Source organism: Strix uralensis, chromosome 9 (genome assembly GCF_047716275.1).
Source record: "Strix uralensis isolate ZFMK-TIS-50842 chromosome 9, bStrUra1, whole genome shotgun sequence".
Taxonomy (NCBI): Eukaryota; Metazoa; Chordata; class Aves; order Strigiformes; family Strigidae; genus Strix; species Strix uralensis.
In genome coordinates, this window is record NC_133980.1 from 30994130 (window position 1) to 31006599 (window position 12470).

Sequence of the window (12470 nt, forward strand, 5' to 3'; positions counted from 1 at the left end):
GCGGGTCTGGGGGTCTCTGGGAATCCTCAGGGGGTGCTGGGGGTGTCTTGGGGGTGCTGGGGGTGGTCCTGGAGAGGTCTGGGGGTGATGGCAGGGGTCTGGGGGGGCTCTAGGGATCCTGGGAGTGTTCTAGGGGTGCCAGGAGGGGTCCTAGGGGGGGTCTGGGGGTTGTGGAGGGGTCTGGAGGGTCTGGGGGTCCTGGGGGAGTCTGGGGGGTGTGGGGTTGCCAGGACACATTTGAAATTTCTGAATTTGGAAATTTGGAAGCCTCAGAACTTTAGATTTGAATTTTCCAAATTCCAAATTTGAAATGTCTGGGTTATGGAATGTTGGAATCTTGAATTTGAAAATGACAAATTTTGAAATGTCCGCATCTTGAATTGGACGTTTCTGAAATCTGAAATTTCTGACTTTCAACATTTTGAAATCTCTGAACTTTAGATTTGAATTTTCTGAATTCTAAATCTGATCTGTCCGGGTTTTGGAATGTCGGCAGTCTGAATTTGAAAGTGCTGTATTTTGAAATGCCAGGATGTTGAATTAAAAATGTCTGGAATCTGAAGTTTCCGCATTTGCAGATTTGGACCCCTCCGAGCTGTCCGTTTGTCCTGCCGCTGCTCTGTCCGTGCCGTTCCTGCAGGGCCCATCCCGGGACGCGGTAAGGAGCTGGACACCCCCCGCAGCAACTCAGGGAGTGCCGGGAGCTCCTGCCTGGCCAGACACACAGCTGGGGGTGCTGGTGCTGCTCCCTCTCCTCGGCCGTGGGCTGAGATTTAAATCTCTCCCACACTGAGGTGCCTTTCTCCCGCCGACAGCAAACGGAGAAACCTTTCCCGCCTGTGCAGAGCGTCCTGGGAATAACTTGAGGCGCAGCGGCCGTCCTGCTGAAGCCTGAGCAGAGGCTGTTCCCTCTTTATTCCAGAGGTGGGGACAGGGACCTCCCTGGGGCGACTCCTCTGCTCGGGGGAAAGGCGCGCTCCGAGGAGCAGCCTCGCCAAGACCCCGCTGCTCTTCTCGCACGGAGTGTGGAGCCCTGCACGGGAGTGTGACACCTGAAATAAAGACTCTGGAGACCAAGGTGAGTTTGGAGAGGAGATACTGCTTTATCCCGCGCAGGGGAAGAGTCCGCAGGTCAAGCACTCGGCACAAAAGAACTTCGGAGTGTTCATACACCCCAGACTACATGGTTACACCTTTACTGCAGTGAGTATTGGTTAATTACTTATCGCTTGTACCCCTCAGTGGGGAGTGACGTGCTCGCTCTGATTTAAAGTGACAGTGGGGTTTTAATTGTCTGCGCCAGTTCTAAAGGGTGAGGGTCTGTGTCTGGGCAGGTTCTTAAACTGATTTAAGTAAAACAATTTTAATGAGCTTCCATGTTCCAGGGTGTTTCTCCTCTCCAAGGACCATAGCTCCTGATTAGAAGTTCCTTGCTGACTGTTTGAAGGACAGCCTGACCTGTCTGATGTGTCCAATCTGTCCTTGTATTTGATGAGAAACACTTGCATGGACAATAAATGTCCCCTGTGTCCTTGGGGGTGATGAGAAGCCTTTGTGGGGCCTGCAGGGGGCCATGAGAAGAAGTTTTGCGGCCGATGATTCCCGGTAAACAATACATCCTCTCCCAGGGGTAGCAAGCACATAAAATTTAAGCAACTCTGAGTAAGGCCTCTTGTTCAGGGTACCCAATACAGCCTGGTGTATGCAAACATTGCTTTCCCTCTGGTAACGCTTTCTGTCACAAATATTCCCTCTCTCAGAGGTGCCCTTTCTGACAGGAGGGGACAAGACAGACCAAGGACACTGATGGAGAAAGGGGAATGGGAAAAACACGTCACCAGGAGAGCTTCTGCTGCTGGGGTTGGGAAAGCGCCTGATTCCAGGTGCCTCTTCCTCCTCTCTCTCAGTGTCTGTGCAGGGGCTGTGCTTGGGAACAGCGTCACTGTGCTGGTGGTGACACCAGCGTCGCCACAGCCCGATGTATTTCTGGTGGATTTGAGCAGCTCGGAGATGTGCTGTGCTTCCATCAACCCGCCCGGGCTGCTGGCCAGCTTCCTGACAGGGGACGGACCATCTCTGCTCAGGACTGTACGGCTCAGCTCCATTTCCTTGGATCTCGTGCAGTCTGCGAGTGTTACCCGCTGGCCACCGTGTCCTACAGTCAGTCCCTGGCCATGTGTCACCCCATGCTCTGTACAGGCTGATGAGCTGGAAGGTGTTTTCCCCACTGGCAGCCGGCTCTGGGCTTGGGGCACTGACTGGTTTCACAATCATCACAGACTTCTCAAGCCAGTTGAAGGGTTGTGGCCCAGCCCAGTTGACCACTTCTGTGATGTGATGTCTCTGCTGGACATACCATGAGGCACAAGCAGTCACTTCCTGAATAAATGGGGATAAACTGGGAAAAAAACCCCACAGATGTCAGAAACCCCCCCAAACTTCCCAGGTGACATGGGACTGGGACCCTGCCAGCCTGCAGGGCACTGCCATCCCTCTCGTGCCCTGAGGAGAAACCTCACCACAGGGGTGGCCAGCAGCCACTGGGCCTTAATGGTGCCGGGTATGGGCAGAGAGGGACAGGGTCTGCTGTCACCAGTGTCCCCGGGCTGTGGGGACATGGGGACGTCCTGCTCCTGAGGGAAACGTGCGATGGCCCTGCTGAATTAGCACCCGCCTCACACGGTCAGGCCGCCGGCAGGGCCTTGCCCCACAGGAGTCAGGTCCTGAGGAGATGCCTCAGCTTCCCCTGTTTGCAAAGGGCAGGGCAATGGCAGGAGGGGAGCTGGCTGTCCCTCGGGGTGTCACAGGTGGGGGGGGTCATCGGAAAAGGGATAATTACCCCCCCCAGCTCAGCCTCCTGGCCAGGGTGGCTCTTGCCATCCCCTCAGGTTCAGGTCCCGGCTTGGCAGGATCATGGCTCCTGCCAAGCATTCAGGGAGAGGCTTGGAGAGCCTTTCAGGACACAGGAGGATCGGAAGCACTCAAAAAAGGGATGAAAAATTAAAAAGCAGGTGCATTTCTGCAAAACCAGCCTGTTTTGGGTGGACAGGGCTGACAGCAAAGGGCAGCACAGGCTCATCGCTGGCGCCTCACCACAGGGTCTGGCCTGGCACCTGGGTGCTTTGCCCTGACCCAACCTGTTCCTGCTCCTTCCCTCACCATCAGCTGCTCTCGGGGTACAGGGAGATATTTCGGGGGGCAGAGTGAGCCCAAGACCGTGGCAACGAGCCCGGGATCTCTGACAGCTTTCAATTTTGAATGAGAATGAAAACTGAGAGAGAAGAGTCGGTTCCTTTTCCCATCTCAAAGCTGAAGCAGAGAAGAGAAACTTAAGAACTGACAAGCAATAGAGCATTTCGAGGTACCCAGCTGCAGGGAGATCACTGCCCTCCTGGTCAGGGGTGCAGTGTTGGACTAGCAAAGTTTCCAGAAAGGTGCTGGTTCATCCAGGGTGGAAACACTGTTCCTTCCACCAGAGTTAAAAACCTGTGGGCTGCAAGGTGTGACAAACAGGGTTATTGCAAATCACTTCATCCCGTAACACAGCTGCAGACTTTGAGAGATAGAAACCATCCTGCATCAGAGCGGGAGCCCTCAGTGTCAGCGGGAGGCTGAGCACGCCAGAGAGTCTGTCCGTCTGTCCTGGAGTCATGGCCAGTCCACTCCATCTTCTCGTGCTTCATTTATTGAAGACTTTGTTTGGAAACACCCTGCTAGAGCAGCAGGAGAGTGACCCCTCCACCCTGGAAAGGGAAGGGGGCTCATTGTCTCCACGCTGCCCTCATCCTGCTCCTCTCCCCAAAAGGAGAGAAACCCCCCCCAGAGGATGGGGGAAAAGGGCTGAAATCCAAGTCCTCGGCATCCTCAGCTGTGCTTCGATTGCCGTCAGGTCTCAGCTGGTGACGGCAGGAGCCAACCTGGGCCCAACTGAGCCAAATTTATGTGTTTGGGGGGATCTACACACACCCATGTGCACACATAGGGACGCTACAGCGAGTGATTACTACGAGTAGTAGCCTGGCACCGAGATCACGGCTGTCGTGGCACACCCGTGCCACGCGGGTGGCAGCACGGGGACGGTTTCCTTTGGGGTGGGTGCTGATGGCTTACGAGGCCACGCGCGTGTGCCGGGGGCCCGGCCCTGCCTGCACGTTTCGGGGAGCTGGGGCAAGAGGAAGACTTTTGGCAGGGGTTGACCTGAAATGACATTTTGCTGCTCTGTTTTTCTCACAGCTTCTGCAGCGGGGTGAGATCTCCGTCCCTGCAGCCGTTGAGATGCACACGCGTGCCGGGGTGTCACTGCAGGTTCACTGAAGCGGCTGCTTCAATGTGAAACAGGAGCAGCTGTTCCATGTTCGGGTTGCTTAACCCCCTCCTAACTGTAATAAACACAGTGATTAAGGACACACAAATATTACCCTGGAGAAAGGGGACCAAAAGCTTGGAAAAGGATGAAAGAATCACACTGATTATTCCTTTAAAAAATATGTTTCCTTAGCTGAAGCTGCTAAATTTGACTCAACTTTACACGCTGGAAAGGTTTTGCAGTTGTTGTTTGTTTGTTTGTCTGTTTTACAGTGAATAAAGTGGTTTTTTCCTCATCAAAACCCCCACCAACTCTCAGGCCGAGTGATGCAGTTTCGACGTGTCACGCAGGCAGGGTTAGCGCAGATCCCACTCTCAGGAAGGTCGGTGTAAACCCCAACACATGAGACTCTGGTCTGGAGCGGGGCTACAGGTGCCTGACACCAGCACCTGGCCGCCCCCACTGTCACAGCACGGGGTTTGTTTTTCAGAGGAGGGCTGGGAAGGGACAGGCTTCACCCCGGGTTCATGCTGAGGGGGGTGCAGGGCTTTAGTCTTGACTCCTGGAGCACTAAATCCCGTCTGGGGGATGTGGGGCCATCAGGGGTTTAAAGCTGGGAGCTCCTCTGCGGCTGGTCCCAGCCTAAGGAGGGGTAGGGCAGGGAAAGGCAGGTGAGCCCAAGCTCCACCGCAGAAGATCTCCAGCAGGTTGGGGCTCCGTGCCTCAGTTTCCCCACCTGCCCTGTGGAGGTGGTGCTGTTGCCACACAGGCCATCGGCAAAAAGCCTTTGGAGACCGACTTCCACCGGGATTCATTACTGGGGGGCGGAGCCGCGGGACACCTGGTTTGCTGATAATTCACCCCATCCTAAGGCAGGTGTTTAAAATAGCTCCTGTGCCTCACTGTGCTGAGAAGGGCCAAAGGGTTTCAGACGCCGCCTCGGGGGCAGCTGGATGTTTTCCTTGCGGCAGGACGTGGGCTGAGATGCCACCTCCAAGTCTCCAGCTCTGGGGGTCCCTGCGGCGAGCCCGGCCCCCACTCCCCAGGGGGTTTTTCTCCTTGGTGCTCATCTGCGTTGTTCCAGCCGTGGCAGGGGTTTGGCTGTTGCTCATCTCTCATTCCCAGACAGGGACGTGCAAAACACAACCCTCGCTGTTGCTGTGGCTGCAGGCTGCCCTGGCCAGTCCTCTCTGCATCACCAAGCACCTTTGTTGGGGATGGATGGGTACAGGAAGCCACAGGTGTGATGAGTGCTGGCCCTTTGCGAGTCCTCAGCCATCCATGGGACTCTGGTACTCCCAGAATGGGAGGTCCAACAGTCTGAAATCTCATCCTGCTCCTGCTTCATCATTTTTTTCTGCTTTCTGAAATGTGGGTCCTTCCCCTGCTGACAGCAGGGAGCAATAAAAAGTTGTGAAATAGAGGTGGGAGTGCAATGTTGGCTCCAAATCGCTTCCTGCTGGAAAACTCCTGCCTCTTCATCCTCTCCTATCATAGCTGACAGCCCCAAAGGGCAGCGAACATCTCCCTGTCGAGGAGAAATGAGGGGTGAAAAGACCTTTTCCTTTCCCCCAGCCCCTGTGCCACAATGCGATGATGTGGAGGGGACCAACGGGCATCGGCTGCCCATCTTCAGGTCTCCCGTCACACCTACCGTGGTCCTGTCCCCGTGGCAGAGGTCTGGGACATGACTCTGGTGGCTCTCAGCCCCGTGAAGGCGTTACTGCACAGGAAGGCGGGTGCACGGGGATCAAACACGCACCGATCCTTTCCCAACACCCAACCTTGGATACACCCCGTCACCCTGGCAGGACAAAACGGTACCCGGGCAGCGGGATCTTGCCGGGGGACACGATGGCACCGTTCCCCTCCTGCAGCACAAGCCTGGCAGGGACAAAATCATCAGCAACAGGTGGAAACAAAGTGACTACCAGCGCCCCAGCCCCGCGCCTGACCTGCTCAGCCTTTCTGCGGCGAGTTTTCTAAGGAACACCGCAGCAGTCAGCCAGCGTTTACGGGCAGGGGGGGCTGAGCTCAGCCCGCAGCCGGGGCAGCCGCCAGAGCATTTCAGTGGTGCCGAGGGGGACGGCAGCCACCTGAGGGGCTCAGGCTCCTCGCGGTAGCAGGCAGCATGGCGGGGAGGTTTGCTTTGTGTAAGAGCAGCTTCCCTGATGGTCCGGGGGGAAAAGTGAGTGAGAGAGGAGGTTAAATACAAACCACGTCTCAAAACAGGCCTAAACTTTGAAGGCGTGTGGAGCTGCGCTTCCTGCTTGTAGCAGCCCTGAGGAGGTGAAAGATGCAGCTGAGTTTAAAAAAAAAAAACCAAAAAAGCAAAACAAACAAACAGAGTTAAGGCTTTCTGCTGAAGACGGAGGCACAGCAGTGACACAGCACACCAGGTCACCCCACGAGGCTGGGACGTGGCTCCAGGACCCCTCATTCCCTCGCACAGCAGCCCCCCGGCTCGGACAGCGGTGCTGGCAAGCCCGGGGTGAGCCAGGGAGAGGGACTGCTGCCAGGGCACGGGGGGTTTAAGCAATAAAGCCCTGGGGCAAGAAAAGGAAAGGATGGTCCTGTTGTCTGAGATCTGGGGGACTTGCAAATTAACCTGCAGAAGGGGAAATGTGCCCCTTCCTTGGGGCAGACACAGCCCTGTGTGCGCAGCGCAGCAGGTGCGCCATGAGGTCAAGCAGGAACAGGGCTTCAAAATTCAGCACACTAATTAAAAAAAAAAAATCCCAAGTGGAAACAAAAAACAAAACCAACACCCCCAAAGCCGGAGCACCGCAGAGCTGGGAAGTGGGGTTTGACAGGGTGGAGGGTAAAAGCTCGAGCGAAGCGTTACCGCTGCTGACTGACAGCGACCGACTTCTCGTAATCCCAAGATCAACTTCCTCTCGCTCCGTGTTTGCCGCAGCCGAGCTGGAGGTGGTCACAGCCCGCCGGTGGCTTTCTTCACCCCCGGCACCCAACACTCGCTCCGCGCCAACAGTGCCGGAGCAACGGGATCTGCCTGACTGAAAATTAATGTGGCTGACAACACCCGGCCTTTCACAAGGTCACTTTGATGGTTGTTCCCTCGCCGTCCCCAGCACACGCTCTGCACCAGCCTGTGGGTGAACAGAAACGCAAAGGGCTCCACAGCCCTTCGATCCCTCCCAGACCTGCCAGGAGCTGTCGGCCCTGGAAACACCCCGCCGAGGGATGGGTCCAGCCTTCCCCATGGGGCTGTCGCTGGCTGGTCCTGGCTGACGTGGCTCAGCGAGCCTTTGGGGTTAGTCTCAGCTGGAGACAAACGGGCGGTCCCCACAGTAGCCCCGCAGTAGCCACGCCACGGTGTGGCCACCGGTACCCGGCATGCTCGCAGCATCCTTCATCCCGCCCCGCAGTAAAGGGATGTCTCCATCACGTCAAGTGGTTTGTTTTTATTTAAAACTGCATTAAAAAAATATAAGATTTCTGAATTTCCCTGTACAATACGAACTATTAAGAAAAAACCCGCCAGCTAAAACATATAAAGACTTGACAGCGCGGACAGCCCGGAGCAGCTCCCCCCTCCCCAGCCCCAAACAAGACACCCGCGGGGAAAACCAAAACACCTGGCAAGGGAACAAGAGCAACCAGAACTCTGTACAGAGAGAGCTGGGGAGCAGGCAGCCACTCCGCACCCCGCCAGCCAGAAACACTGCGGGTGGGGATGGGCACGGGGCAGACACGGAGGGAAGGCCCGAACAGAAAACCGGGGGGGCAGCAGCTGTGGGAGCAAGCGTGGATTGGAAACCCATGGGAATTATAAATAAATAAATAAGTTATCCTGCTGGCTAGAACTCTCTCTTTAATAAACAAATCCATGAAAATAAATTGGAAACAAAAACTGGAAAAAAGAAAAAAAGGTAAAACATTGTCACTATTAACAACTGTACATCAAACTTCGCTCCTGTATAACTGAACACATTTACAGCTCTGTTGGTTTGCACTGTTTGTGCATTCGTGAGGGCACCGGGAAGCAAAGAAACCCAGAAAATCCAGGCGAGGTGGAGGCACAGGAGGTGAGGGATCGCCTGCTTGGCTCCCAGGTCTCTTCTGACCTGTTTTCTTTTTGAAAGGGGAAGAGGAAGTCTATACCCAGGCGAGTCTTGGAAAAGCAGCAGTGTAGGGAAATTCAAGTATTTCCTCCAGCACAGCCCAGATCTCAGCTGAAGGCACTCGATTACGGTGACAGCGGAGGCGGCAGCCATTCGGCCACTGTTTTTCCCCCGTTGAAGCTTCTCTTGCAATAAGGTCTCCGATCCTCTCGCCATCCCGAATTCAGGTGGTCAGGGAGATGTTTGGGAGCCACCAAAACCAGACGGTTTGCAATAAGGTCTCCTCTCTCCACCAATAACAGAACCAAAACAAACAAAAAAAAAAAAATTACTGGCAAGACCAGCAAATGACACAGGGTCATTCAGATGGAGCCCAGGACAGCTGGGTTGGATGGTGGCCACCAGCACTTGGAAGATCAGTCTCCAGCCCAGCTTCGGGACAGGATGTGCGTGTTCCCGACGATCCCTGCTCAGTGCTACGGTGGTGAGGAAGCCTGGTCTTCTCTGCTTCTTATGGCCAGGAGATGCCTGGAGCTGTTATGTGCCAGGGTCCCGGGCCAAACCGTCCAGGTGGGGTCTCTGCCATCTCCTAGGGCAGGTGAATACCTCGCAGCCAGGAGTGGTTGAAAATGTCCTCCAGATATGGTCTGTCTGAAGGCTGCGAGGACAAACACCACCCAATGAGATGCTGGCACTCTGGGGAGAGAAACCAGACATGGCCGGTCAGAGAAGGCTCCTGTGCACCTTCCACCCCCGTCCGCAGTGCCCAGGACATGCTGGGTGTGCTCAGAGCTACCCCCAAACCTCCCGATCCAGGAGCTGTTTTGGAGGAGAGCAGGATGGCAGGACACGTGCCACCTCCCCCCGCTAACCCCGGGAGATCACCCTCCTCATGTGCCACCTCCCCCAGCTAAACACGGGAGATCACCCTCCTCCACAGCCGTAAGAGCAGGGATGCTCGTGCACCCGGTGCCATCTCCCAAACCCGCTGCCCGCCACGAAGCCGGGGACCCACCGAGGGAGATCGGCTGGCGGAAGAAGAGCTGTCCCCTGATGATGTCCTCATCCTGCTCGAAGGGGACGTCCCCGCAGACCATGTCATAGAGCAGGATGGCCAGGGACCACACTGTTGTGAATGCCCGTGGTAGCGGTGGTAGCAGACCCACTCCGGCGGGCTGTACTCTCGTGTTCCTACGGGAGACAGGTGGAGCTCGTCAGGCGGATGCTGCCCGCTCCCGGATCCTCACCCGAGCGTCCTTGGGGACACGGGGGCTGCACCGCTGGTGGGGGGGACGACGCATGGTGTGACCTGCCGCCCCCTCGCCAACACGGGACTCTTGTTTACAAACTTTGGGTTGTAAAAAAAAGCCGCTGGTGCTGGAAGAGGGCAGCACGGGCCTGGGGAAGGCCTGACTGTTACGTGCAAAAAAAAAAAAAAACCCAAAACCCATGGGTGGGGAAAAACCACACCTTTCCCCCCTGCCTTAGCCCCAAAAAAATTTTAAAAAAGCCAAGGCAAACAAGGGGAGTGGAGCAGCCCAAGCCCTTCCACGCCTGCAAACCAAACTGGCCAGCATACAGGTTCCCACCCCACTGCCTCTGCTACCCCCACGGGTGTTTGTTTCTGTCAGGCTGGCTCCCCCCACCCCAGCCCCGGGCAGGTGGGTGGCAGCGGCTGGGAGCCGGCTCCCATTTCACAACATCCGCCCCGTGCCAAAAACAACTTGGCAGCCGGCTGAGTAATTAATTCCGCCCCCCCCCTCCAAAGGGGGAACCGGTGCCCGGTCAGGCTGGGCCGTGCAGTGCCGGGAGCATCCCCCCGGCTGTGGGCTCACCGGCAAATTTGGTGTAGGCCGTGTCCTGGAGGAAGGTGCCACAGCCGAAGTCGATGAGCTTGAGCTCACCGCTGGCGAGGTTGATGATGATGTTTTCCGCCTTGATGTCCCGGTGCAGGACACCGCAGGCGTTGCAGTGCCGCACGGCCTCCAGTACCTGCCGGAACAGCCCCTGCGCCACCTCCTCTGACAAGGATCCCCTCTCGACGGTGAAGTCAAAGAGATCCTGCGCGAGCTCCAGACGAACCAGCACCAGCATGAAGCCGTCCAGCAGCTCGAACCAGTCGAGGAGGCAGATGACACCGTGGAAGCCGGAGGAGCCCACCGCGTTCAGCAACACGATCTCCATCGGCGCTCGAGTGCCGCTGGGCTGCGGGGGGACCGTGATGCCATCAGGTCTGGTAGCCCCTGCCCGGGATGTTCCAGTGCCCCCCACCTGACCCCACAGGTGCCCGGGCATCCCCCCTGCCAAGGCGAAGTTCCAGTGCCCCCCCGCCCGGCCGCCCCAGTACTGGGCAGCCCCTCACCCGGGATGCTCCGTGTCCCCCAGTGACTCCACACCTGCTCCCCCCACGGTGTCCCAGTTTCCGTCCTCTCGGGCCTCGCCTTATCCCCCACCTTGTGACGCCCCGGTTTCTCCTGGTAGCCCCGGTCACTCACCAGCTCACCCCATGCTGTGACACGTTCCCGGGCCACGTGCTTGATGGCCACCTGCATGCCAAGGGGAGTGGCGGGATGAGCCTCCCCCTCCTCCTTCTCCTCCCCCCCTCCGCTCTGCCACCGTCCCCGCCACTTACCGGGATGCCATCGGAGAGGCGGATGCCCGAGTACACGGAGCCGTAGCCGCTGCTCCCCAGTAGCTGCCCCTCCCGGTACAGCTTCTCCAGCCGCCCCTTCTCCTTCCCTGTGGGCCAGACCGGGCCGTCACCGCCCCGCCCCGGCCACCCCCCCGCCCCCTGCCGAACCGGGCCCAGCCAAACCGGCCCGTCCCGCTCTGACCGGGCAGTGGTTTGGCCACATGCAGCCCCCCGCCGCTCCCGGGACGTCGACGGGCCGGCGAGGGGATCTTCGGGAGCGGCACCCCGACCCCCTCGCCCGATTCCGGGCCCGGGCTCGGCACCTCCCGAACCAGACCGGGCACCGGTGGCTCGGTGCCGGCACTTGGGCTGCCGAGTGGCTGCGGGCGGGCGGGGGAGCCCGGGGAGAAGGAGGAGGAGGAGGAGACGGAGGAGGCAGAGACGGAGGCGGCGGCGGGGAGGGAGCGGCCTCGGCACAGCAGCCCCCCGCCGGCCCCGGGGGGAGCGGGGGCCAGGGCCGGGCCAGGCAGAGCTGGGGGGCGGTGCTGCCACGCCAGGCCCAGCCGCGCCGGCCCATCCAGCGGCGCCACCGCCAATAGGGCGAGAGCCGCGGGGCAGGGACGAGGCGGTGGGGCCCGGTGCGGCGGGAAGGGGAAGGGGCCAGAGGGGCGTGGGGGGGGTCGGGGGCGAGAAACGCTAGGAGAGCCAAACCGCTGCTGCCGGCCATCACTCGTCCGCTGCCCGACTGCCTGGCCACGGGGCTGTTGCCCAGGGAGCCCCGAAGCGTTCCGCGGTTGCCACGGCTCGCAGGATGCAAACTGGGGGGGGGGGGGGGGTGGCACGGGCAGGGGGTGCAGGCAGGGGGCACGGGCAGGGGGTACGGGCAGGGGGTATGGGCAGGCTTGGCCCAGCCCTGCCGCCAGTCCGGGATCGGGCCCACGGGCATGCTGCCTGCTCGCCCTGACAGGCTGCTCTCTCTGCCGGGCCGGCAGAACCGGCCGGCTGGCAGCCACGGAGCTCCTCTTCCTCCCGCATCTGCGCCAAAATCCCCATGTTTTATTGCCTTGTTCTTCACTTTATTGTTTTATTCCTGCGATCTCACAACTTCCCGGTGGAGCCCGTCCCGCCCTCCCGCCCCACGCTGCCGTTACTTCACCACTGGCAAACCGCTGCCTGAACTTTTCCCTCTTCTAGTAAAAGTGGCGACTCCAGCTGGGGACTCTTGACTAACAATCCTTTTAAAATTTTTTTTTCCTCAGAAGTCACTGTCTGAGATGCTTCCCCGAGTTCCAGAGATAAGATAATTTCCTGGATGGGGGTCTCTGATTACTGAGAGGAGGGTGCTCAGAGCCCCCACAGCACGGAGCAGACCTGCACATCGGGGCCAGAAAGAGGACAGGAAAAGTCGATGCGACATGCAGAGAGCTTTGGGGCACATGCACACACA

General features: G+C 58.3%; 1 pseudogene; it reads right to left on the bottom strand.

Moving 5' to 3' along the window:
• Positions 1-8928: 8928 nt before the first annotated feature.
• Positions 8929-11600, bottom strand: LOC141946977 (serine/threonine-protein kinase pim-1-like; annotated as a pseudogene).
• Between the last annotated feature and the right edge of the window lie 870 nt (positions 11601-12470).